Source organism: Abramis brama, assembly GCF_963993115.1.
Source record: "Abramis brama genome assembly, chromosome: 21".
NCBI classification, from domain to species: domain Eukaryota; kingdom Metazoa; phylum Chordata; class Actinopteri; order Cypriniformes; family Leuciscidae; genus Abramis; species Abramis brama.
In genome coordinates, this window is record NC_139983.1 from 22,131,001 (window position 1) to 22,142,002 (window position 11,002).

Genomic DNA, 11,002 nt, shown 5'->3' on the forward strand with positions numbered 1-11,002 from the left:
GTTCTTTCCAGGGCCCTCACTGAACCGTGTCCTATTCTGTCCCTGTGTTGTGTACACACTGTACAGTGTGTGAGAAAAATTCAAACAAAGCATGTAAATGATTATACAGGTTAAGGTAACACCCTAGACTGTGAGGGTCTGGCCAATCCTAATTCAATCAGCATAAGGCTCCAAGAGCCATTTGGGTCCGAAAGCCATTTGCAGTACAAAAGGTGAGATTCTCAGTGAAAGTCATTCAACCTAACTATTCAACGTCTGGGCTCCGAAAGGTGAGAATCTCAGTGATCTGATTAATTTAAAACACAATAGAGAAAACAGGTCTGGCAGGAATGGAGATAAGACTCTTGCTGGAGACTCAATAATCACCTGAAATCAGTCTACTAAATTTTATCAGTTTAGATACTATTGCAGTGGAAAAACTAAATTAAACATTTAATAAAAATGTAATCCAACAAAGCCCAGCCACCTACAGGCCCATTATGAGAAATGTAGGCTGTCAAGAACACACGAAATGAAGACGTAGGCCTATAGGGTACAACGGGGCTAAAGGCGCACTGGGGTAAAAGGCGCATTTGACTTCTCTTTTAATTCTCTTTTAAACCACTAGATGGCACAAAAAAAAAATTCAGCTCAGCACTTTTCTTCAAGGGCCCATATTTATGGAATTACTTTTGTGCCAATCATAATGAACATAACTTTTCAAGAAACTAATGAAAATATAAATTGAAACTGAATAAAATATCTTTGATACTGAAAAAGAATAAATCGCAGGCAAATTTTTTGACTTCGTTTTTAATACACTGCATGTTTTGCTAACTATTTCTCATATTTCTTTCGCTGATCTGAACTTACAAATGCGCTTCCAGAGTTTTCATTTACGCTTCTGAAGTTTTCGTTTACACTCCCTGAGTTTTCGTTCGCCGTTCTGACACATTTCTCTTGTGGGGGCGGGGCTAGTAGCAGTGTGTTCTCATTGGCTACTGAGTTTTTGATTGACAGCTTCTTCACCTGGAAGTGAAGACATCAGTGGTGTGTTTATGTGTGGATGTGAGCATCTGTAAGCGCAGCTTTCTATTTCATTTTAGTGATATTAAGTTTTGTTTGTTTTTTTAATTTTATCTGTACCTGCTGCTACTACTTTGTCGACAGAAGCTTTTAGGAGCACAAGAGATCTATTCAGTCTATTCAGGTGTAATTGTACATTAAAGTACTGTATATAATACTTAAAATATTGTATAGTATCCAATGTTTTCGGAGAATATTTGTTTATTCCTGATGATTCTTTTGCATGTTAGGCTCTGATTAAGTTGAGCTGTTACAATTTAAAGAGAATACTAGCAAACCTGTGCGATATATTCAGCCGTCAAGAAAGTCTCACTTCAACCAGGTAATCAAGGTTGGCAACCATGGCCATCATACTACTCATTGTTAGCATGATATACATTTACACCATCAAAATTAATGTTCACTTAAATAAGAGGAATTTGAACCATATCAAACAATAGTGTCCTGCTGTCAGATGATACAGATCTCAAAGGGCATTTCATTACATAATATGTCACACAAAGAATGTTCTTGTTGCCATTTTTTTTTTTTTATCATGCTGATAATTGTATTTATTTATTTCATTTAATTAATACTATCTTCTAACATTTAAAATTGTAAATACATTTTAACAATCATCAACCGTTTCAATTGTGATTTATACAACCAGTTAAATGAATGTAATTGAAAATATGAATTCAAATAAATTTACATTCTTTGTCACTATAGCATATACACAAGTATCAGAGTGAAAGTCTTGATGCAATTATGTTGTAACAGGAAAGACCAGAATCCACAAAACAATAACTGCATACTATACATGTAATGCACAGTATTCTCATGATATACATTACAATACAAAATGCACAATTACAAATACAGAATACATATTTAAAATTCATATACATTTTAAATGATGCAATGATTCTTTGAACAGTTCCTGTTGCAAAAAATGAGTATTCTCTCATCATTTACTCACCTTCATGCCAAGATGTATATGACTTTCTTCTTCACATAAACATAAACAAAGATTTTTAAGGAAATAATCCATCTCTGTGAGTCCATATAATACAAGTGGATTGTAACCCATGTACGCAAGACAGTTGGTCGGAAGTGATTTTTAATAGTTAAAACAGTTACATTATTAGTATTTTTCTTATCTAGCCTATTGTTTCACTTCAGAAGGCATTGATTCAACCACTGAGGTCGCATGGATTACCGTCACGCTCACTGTGTGTGGTTTTTAAAGCGTCTTTAGGTCTCGCAGAGATGGATTACTTTCCTTACAATCTTAATTCGTGTTCATCTGTAGAAAGAAAGTAAAATGCATCTGGGACAGCATGAGGGTGAGTAAAATAAGTGAGAATTGTATTTTTGGGTGAACTATCCCCTTAACATTCATATGCTATTGGTAAGATAATCCAAGATCAGCATATAGAATAATAAGAATAAAGTGCAACCTCTTGTGTACTTATGAACTGTGTTTGTTTTAATCTAGAGGAAATTAAAATATTTGCTATTTTATATTAAAATAAAATAAATCAGGTGTTTGAAGATCAAGATCCCAGTCATTCAAAGGTGATGTGTCTGAACAAAGTAAGATTATTGTCTGATGGGGACAGTGGATCTCTGGTACTATCACTCCATCCTCTGTGTCAGCATCATAATTTTGTTTATGGAAGTTGCTCCACTCCCTGGAAAATGAGAGAGGAAATGTATTATAATCTAACAATACTAAATGCTTTGAACTCCCACATACAGTTACAAATTGCAGACTTAAAATATTTATTTCAAACAAATTATATAAATGTTTTAAGGGATTTTACTTTACTAAATATTTACCTCGGAGTCATGCAGCATTTATCATCTGGGTAACACTTTACAATAAGGTTCATTAGTTAAGTACATTAGTTAACATTAACTAATAATGAACTGCACTTATACAGCATTTGTTCATCTTTGTTAATGTTAATTTCAACATTTACTAATACTTTATTAAAATCTTGTTAACATTAGGTAATGCACTGTGTGAACTAACATGAACAAACAATGAACAGCTTTATTTTCATTAACTAACATTAACAAAGATTAACAAAAACAGTAGTAAATGTATTGCTCATTGTTAGTTCATGTTAGTTAATACATTTACTAATGTTTAATAAAGGAACCTTATTGTAAAGTGTTACCATTATCTGTAATACTGTTGTGTAACCAGTAGATGGCTGTATAGCCCTATATATAAACATATATAGGCTGTGTATTCCCTAGTTGCTGGATGTTTTCAGTCATAATTACTTGCATGTATTAAGTTTTTAATTTGGACATATATTTATTATTAAAGACTATTAAAGATTAAACATTTTTCTCAGAAATGTTCATTTGAAGTGCAATTTTTTGCATTATTATTATTAGTCAAATATGGACACAGAAAACACATTTTGTTACTCATACTAGCTAATAGCTTTATCAGTCATCTTTATCACACAAAAGTAATCAGAATAAATATTGCGACCAGGGCGATACTTCAAAATAATTGAGTGTTTACATATTATGAACAGAGACGTGGTCTGTGGTCGAGTCGTGTCTCTCCTCTTTCAAAAACTCTGCATCGCAAATTAATCACCAATTGAGAAATTCAGGTTTAAATAGCTGTATTGACATGGTAAAAAAGGCTTTACATTGCCAAAGTTGAATCAGGCAGTGATTGACAGCGCTCTGGTCCTATGACATCGGTCATTGACTGATACAGTACTTTTTGTACTGTAGGCTAGAGATATTGTAAGGAACTCTAGCCCAATGTTGTTTGGGGTGGCTGGGGGGAAATATGATCTAATCTAAGACGGTAACCGAATGTAGATAAACAAGTCATGTAATGATTGGGCTAACAGTTAAATCAAGACAACACATATAAACGCGTTTATATATGATATCTATGTGGCGTACTTTCTATGTGACGCGCCATTCGGATTAAAGCTACCAGGGAAGTGAGATGAGAGTTCTCCAAACTGTGAAAATATAGCTTCAAAAGGTTTATTTCTACCCCTTAGCTCCTGGCTGATGAAGGGCACAAGGTATCGTTCTAATTTTATGTTGTTTGCTAAATTTTGAGAGACTAAAGTGTTTGTTTCGTTTTCCTTTGAAGCTGTTAGCAGAGGTGGAAGTAACGAATTACAACTACTCACGTTACTGTAATTAAGTAGTTTTTTTGGGTACTTGTACTTTTTTGAGTATATTTTTAAATCTGTAATTTTACTTGTACTTAAGTACATATTAAGCTAAGTAATCTACTTCGTTACTTGTAAAATCACATTTCGTTACTGAGTACAATTTGAATTGATATTCAAATCTTTGACCGGCATTTAGGTAGCCAATAAAAATATTCGATCGTAAACGGACCAATAAAACCCCTGATATTTGGACTGAATTAAAGCCGCCGCAGTCGCAGCCGGTTTTGAATAGCTGAAGGAGGCGAGGAGCTCAGAGTGATTATGGCTGGACTGAACGTTTGGAGAAACAACAAACTACATAGTAGTATTGTCAAAATAACTATATTTTGATACATATCAATACTTAAATATCTGTCAGTCAATACTCATTTTCTGCAGTATAGGCCTATACACCGATACGATACCAGCTGCGCGTTCGCATTCTCTCATCTCAACGACAGCGAATTTGACACCCGCCTCATCTCAGCGCGGGATTGCAGGTAGGCCTATTACGCATAATTTTATTAATACCTGCAAGTTTCTATGGCATTTTTTAATGGCAAATGTCACGAGTGCAATATTGTAACGCGAGGGCACATTCATGTAATCGCAGAAAACTGGACGCGAGCTCTCAAATATACGAATGAACTGGACTCGGATATTGAGTGTGCGCTCTCGGACTGTGTCATATCATGTGCAATCGCGAATCTCTCCAAGTGGTTCTCACTGCAGACTCAAATGACGTCCAGCTCCAATCTCTCCATGCTCTTGAATTAAACGCTGTCAAAAGTTATGAAAAATCTAGTCTTTTTTGCAAATTAAATTCAGTTTGAAATCAAGCTTCCTTGTGCTGTGTGTGAGCTATTGCAACAGTTAACGTTACCCTATTGTAAAGACAAATACACTGAGTGAGTAAATATTTAAGTTAGATTATTGTAATGGTTATTGATCAATGTTTAAATATGTAAACAAAAGCCTAAATTAAAATCTCACAGTATAAAGTGGACGTGTCTCTTCAGAAGACTTGAATTAAACTTTTCCATTCAAATAGATCACTGTTACAATGAGTGTTGTGTTTTTCGATGCTTGAAAATAATGATTGCCTTGACAAAATGGATGGACAAAAATGTATATATTAAAATATTTAGTATGTGGTAGTTTTCCCGATGGTATTAAAAATTATAGGCTAGGCCTACTGAATATTGACATATTTCAAGGTGTCATATTGAAGTTAGAAATTCCAGTATCATGACCACTAATGTCCTTCGACAATAAGGTTAAACATGTTAAAAGTAGCTATTTTCTACATAAATCTATGATTTGGTTGAATATTTATTGGTAATACATTAACTATCGCCAGCTAAAAAGTAACTAGTAACTAGTACTCTGAGTAGTTTTTGAGAAGAGTAATTTGTACTTTTACTTAAGTACTTTTTTGACACCAGTACTTTTACTTGTAATTGAGTATTGTTTCAGCAATGTAACGGTACTTGTACTTGAGTACAAATTTTCAGTACTCTTTCTTTTCTCTTTACTTGAAAGTAAAATCTTTCAAATGCAATTATCTAAGCAGATTATCAAGTGTCTACATGTTATTTTATCAATTGTCAGGGTTTGTTTTGTTTGTTCTATGAATGGCTCTGCTAAACAGACCAATAAGAGACTAATATACATTATTCACTTTAATTATACTAATGTCTAATTAAAACGTCTACAAATGTATAAACTCAACTGATTTTGTATTCTCAATATGTCCTGAATAAGAAAAAAAAAAAAAGCCCAGAAGAAAAGTTTCGAAAAAGACCCAAATATAGCCTATACGCCTATTCATTCTTTTTCTCATGAGAATAGGGCAAATTTTAATCTTTAGATATCACCATGAATTTTTTTTGAAATTGTTTGTGGACAAACGTAATTATGTAGGCTATGTGCCAATTTGCATAAATACCACAACAGCGGCCGGTTGCATAAACATAGCCATATAAGACAGTGTCTTAAGTTCTAGTATGACCTACTAGAAGTTAGTCAGGGGCAGTCAGTCTTTTTTCGGTATTAAAGTAGGCTTATCTACGTTTTTATGTAACTGATTTAAAAAAGCTATGAACCGTCTTAAAGAAAATAAACTGATGTCTAACTTGTAAGACTAGTCTTAGAGGTTTATGCAACCGGCCCCAGATCTAAACATTGGGTATAGCCATGTGAAAATGTCTTGTTGAATCTTGTTGACAAATAACAATAAAATACTTAATGTTAAGGTCTGAATGGAATCCATTTAGGCTACCCATGAACATTAATACATAGAGGCAGGAAGAAGTACTTTAGAAACCAGCCTTTATTAATTTTAAAGAGATGGGGTTTGGGGCTGGGTCCGTGGGACTGTTTCTGGGGATTCACTTTTTATTTTACCTACCTTTTGTCTTCTGCATTCTCCTTACCATTGTCTCCTGTTCTTCCCTCAGACTTGTCCCCCAGAAACAGTCGCGCAGACCCAGCCCCAAACCCCATCTCTTAAAAATTAATAAAGGCTGGTTTCTAAAGTACTTCTTCCTGCCTCTATGTATTAATGTTCATGGGTAGCCTAAATGGATCCCATTCAGACCTTAACATTAAGTATTTTACTGTTATGTGTCAACAAGATTCAACAAGACATTTTCACCTGGCTATACCCAATGTTTAGATCTGTTGTGGTATTTATGCAAATTAGCACATACGTAATTAGATTATGCACCGTTTGTCAATGTTAACAAACAATTTCAAAAAACTTGTAATACATTTTTTGTTTGTCTTGATGTAAGTAATCAACTCAATAATTTTCATGGTGATATCTAAAGGTTAAAATTTTTGCCCTATTCACGTGAGAAAAAGAATGAATAGGGTACACTGAAAAAAATGAGTCGTTGGATCAAAGTAAAAAAATTACTTCAACTTGTTACAAGTAATCGGTTTACTTTATCTCAACTTAAAAAAATTCATTTCCTCAAATCACATTTCCATAGTCAACTTAAAGTAAAAATACTCTTTCAACCAAAGAGATTTGTTTAATTAGCATTAAATTAAAAATTATTATTTGGATTAACTTAATTTTTAAAACTTTTATATATTAAATATCAAAATGAATACAAAACTAAATTACAAACATGAAATATCACCAAATTTTTGTCTGAAAAAATAAGCCTTTTACACTCTGGAATCAAACATTTAACTGTTTATTTAGTGCAATCTTCCAACAAACTCACAGAAACCAGAATTTCCACTTGTTAAAACATGTGATGCAGAATTCATTTGATTTACAAAAGTCAATACTGAAACCGTTTTAGTGCATGACTTAATAAAAAAAAAAAAATACATTCAATAATTAAACCGTCAACAATGTAATTTTGTACAACAACAAAAAAAACATCCATCAATAAATGTATACATCAATTCCATTTGCTATAGTAAAATTGTCACTTGACATTTCAGATTATCTTGCATTAAATTTAGGAATGTAACAGAAAACATTGAAAAGCCCTTAATATGGCATTGATAAATCATCCAATGTAACATCAATTCATTGAAAAAAAAACAAAAAAAACATTGAAACAAATCAACATTGAAAGCTCCTTAAAAGACATGACATGCAGGAACATTTAAAGGGTTAGTTCACCAAATTAAAATATTTTCAATGAGATCTGAGAGCTGTCTCACTCCTTCATAGGTTGCTACGTAATTTCATTCTGCCGGCCAAGACAAGTTAGTAAAGACATTGTTAAAATAGTCCAAGTGACTACAGTGGATCAACCTTAAGTTTATCAAGCGACGAGAATACTTTTTGTGTACAAAAAACAAACAAAACTTTCGACTTTATTCAACTATTAATTTTCTTGAGTTTGGGTCTTGAGTGAGTTCACGAGAGCGCCACGACACATGCGCGAGAACTGAGAAGATGACGCTCACGATCATTTGATGGGAAAGGCTGAAAGGTAAGCCATTCATTTAGCAGCATTGGCAAGGAACTTATACGTTTTCTCGTTGGTTTTTCACGATTCGGACATCCAGTAAATGCACACTTTAGAACCATTTTAAACACTACATCGAGACCCATCTGTGGCATCTTCTCAGTTCTTGCGCATGCGTTGTGTTGCTTTTGTGAACACGTCAAGAAGATGAACGAAAGTCTTACAGGGATGGAACAACTTGAGGGTGAGTAAATACTGACAGAATTTTCATTTTTGGATGAATTAACCCTTTAAAATCTATTTGCATCTTCGCTATGTCCATGACAATTTTTTGAAAGGCCTCAAAGGTATATTTAAGTACTTCAGGATACCTCAAGTTCTCAGTACGTGATTCCAAACATCATGGCACAAGCAGATGCAACTGAGGACAACTCATGTAAAACCTCAATACCATCAATGACAATGCTGATGTCCAGGGGAGTGCTTAGACCATCACTTTCACAGAGCACAAAAAATGTCCAAGTTCTCTCTGTGCTTCATCTTTCTGGCCAATCTGAAAGACACACAAGCAAAAAAAAAAGGAAACAATTCTTACTCAGAGAGCTAATTCATAAATTCAACTGCTCTTACCAAAAAGAGACCAATTACTTACTGTTATCTTCTGACTGGACTACAATGACTCCAAACTGTTGTCTTTCAACATCTGTATCTTAAAAAAAGACAAACACAGCAATCACCAACTTTTATAAAGAATATTAAAATGCATGGATATGCTTTTGCACCTAAGAGCCAAAAAGCAAGTTTAGATATTTATAAATAATACGTTAAATAAGTTGGTGTAATTTGAAAGTTTATCAATAATTATTTTCAAAGTTGCAAAGATGTCATGTCATACAGATTTCATAAAATAATGTATTTTGTGTAACGTATTATGTAATAGGTCATTGCCTGCGTGTATGCATGTTGACGTAATCGGAACCTACTGCAGTGTGTTAAAACGTCAACAACGTAATTGATCAATCAAGTATTTACCATATATTTATTATTTTAAGGTTATACAGTAGTATGTATATATGAGGCTACTGTCACTTTAATAATTAACACACATACCAACAAAGACAAACTCGATTTTTTGGCAAATGTTTAAGACACAACCAAATGTGTTAAAGTGAGTACTTGACTAGGTAGACATTTTCAATTAAAATAAAATATCTATGACCATTCAAACGCCATATGACACTAAAAAGAACTCAATTCAGTGCTGTGCAATATATTGATAAAGTGTAAATTCTCTGATGTCCACTTTGAATTCAAACTTTGAATTATTTGATAAAACACGTTTGCATTAATCAGTTAACTGATCCTCATGTGATTATAAATGTATGATAGAAACAAACGTAACTTAATTTGTAAGATTACTCACCATATGTAATTTTGTGTCCACCATGAGGTTATCCTGCAGCAAAAGAAGATGGTCGAGAAGAATTTTGTCCGTGCGTGGTCACCATAGAACAGTATAAGAAGTGGACAGAGCCATCTCATTGGATCTCAATTGAGACAAGTGAAGCCCATTTTTAGCGATTTCTTAGCACTTCCTTTCCTGACGCGCAGACTCAAACCCATGCTCAAACCGAGCAAAGCATTACACGGACCACGTGAGCAACCCGTCTGTCTTCTAGTAGCTGTGCCAAGAGAAATCTGAATCATTCCCTTCCGAATCTTGCAGAGACGGAGAGTGTGAGTAGGAGCTGTCCATGAGCTTGGAGCAGGAGCAACTTTTGTTAGGTATTCTGATTAATTATATTGTCATTTTGCCTCCACGTCCCCCCGATTGCCCGCGAGCTTCTCCTCCCGTCCATACGGTAATCTCTCTACTGTGCGACAGAGAGTCGTGTGGTTATGACGCAATCGTTAGCCTACTTTTACAAAAAACTGCTTCTACGGGGCCATAACATAAGCTACAAGGTAATGGAGCATTTTATACATTGTCGTGTTTCTTTAGACATAAATAATGGACAAATGGAGTCTTCAAACGCCTCAGATGTAAAGTTATTCGCTGTCAAAGTGACGCCAAAATGAATGGGAGTCAATGGGATGCTAACTGCAGGTGAAGTTCTGCTACAAGATGGTGGCACGCGGCCGGCTTCAACTTCCGGTCGACTTCCTTCCCGCCTGGTGGTCACTCACGTGGCTTAAACAGAATGCAAACTTGTCATTTGATTTGAAGCATAATCACACCAACTTAACTGTTGCTTGACTCATTTTAAAGTATTAACCACTCTTGCTACTTTATTTTTCTCATTCACCAATGTTTCTACATCAATCAAATGTCAGAAACTTATGCAATCCACTCAATGAACGAAATGTAGATACGCAATGTATTATATATAACATTACAATCTCTACCGATAGTAACAATTATATACTATTTTAGGGTTTTTCCTGTATCAAAATGAGTTGAAGGTGGTAAAATCCTGCTTGGAAAATAGGTATCTGAACTTGGGCTGTCACGATTATTAAATTTGTTAGACGAGGAGTTTTACCGCGACGCGCTGTTTGAATGCTGAATGGATCAAATGATTGACAGCTGCAGCGGAGGGAAGACGATTTTGTGCAAACTTTAATTTAACGATGTAAAATTTCTTCTGTCCCTCACAACAAGATATGAAATGGCTTTACACCACTTAAATCATTATATTAGAATTTGTGAATGATGACATTAGACCAACGACAAGCCAGAAAAGTGAATGTATTGAGTCAGATCAAGTATAAAAAGTTCTTTAAACTAATGACAAGCCATATGCACTTTTTAGA

The 11,002-nt window shown here is 34.4% G+C and overlaps 1 long non-coding RNA gene across 1 annotated transcript; it reads right to left on the bottom strand.

Annotated features, from left to right (window-relative positions):
* Positions 1-7,440: 7,440 nt before the first annotated feature.
* Positions 7,441-9,790, bottom strand: LOC311072521. The gene is made up of 3 exons (XR_014604020.1): positions 9,612-9,790; positions 8,841-8,897; positions 7,441-8,741 (listed from the first exon to the last, which is right to left on the bottom strand). It is a non-coding gene; the product is annotated as an uncharacterized lncRNA (long non-coding RNA).
* Between the last annotated feature and the right edge of the window lie 1,212 nt (positions 9,791-11,002).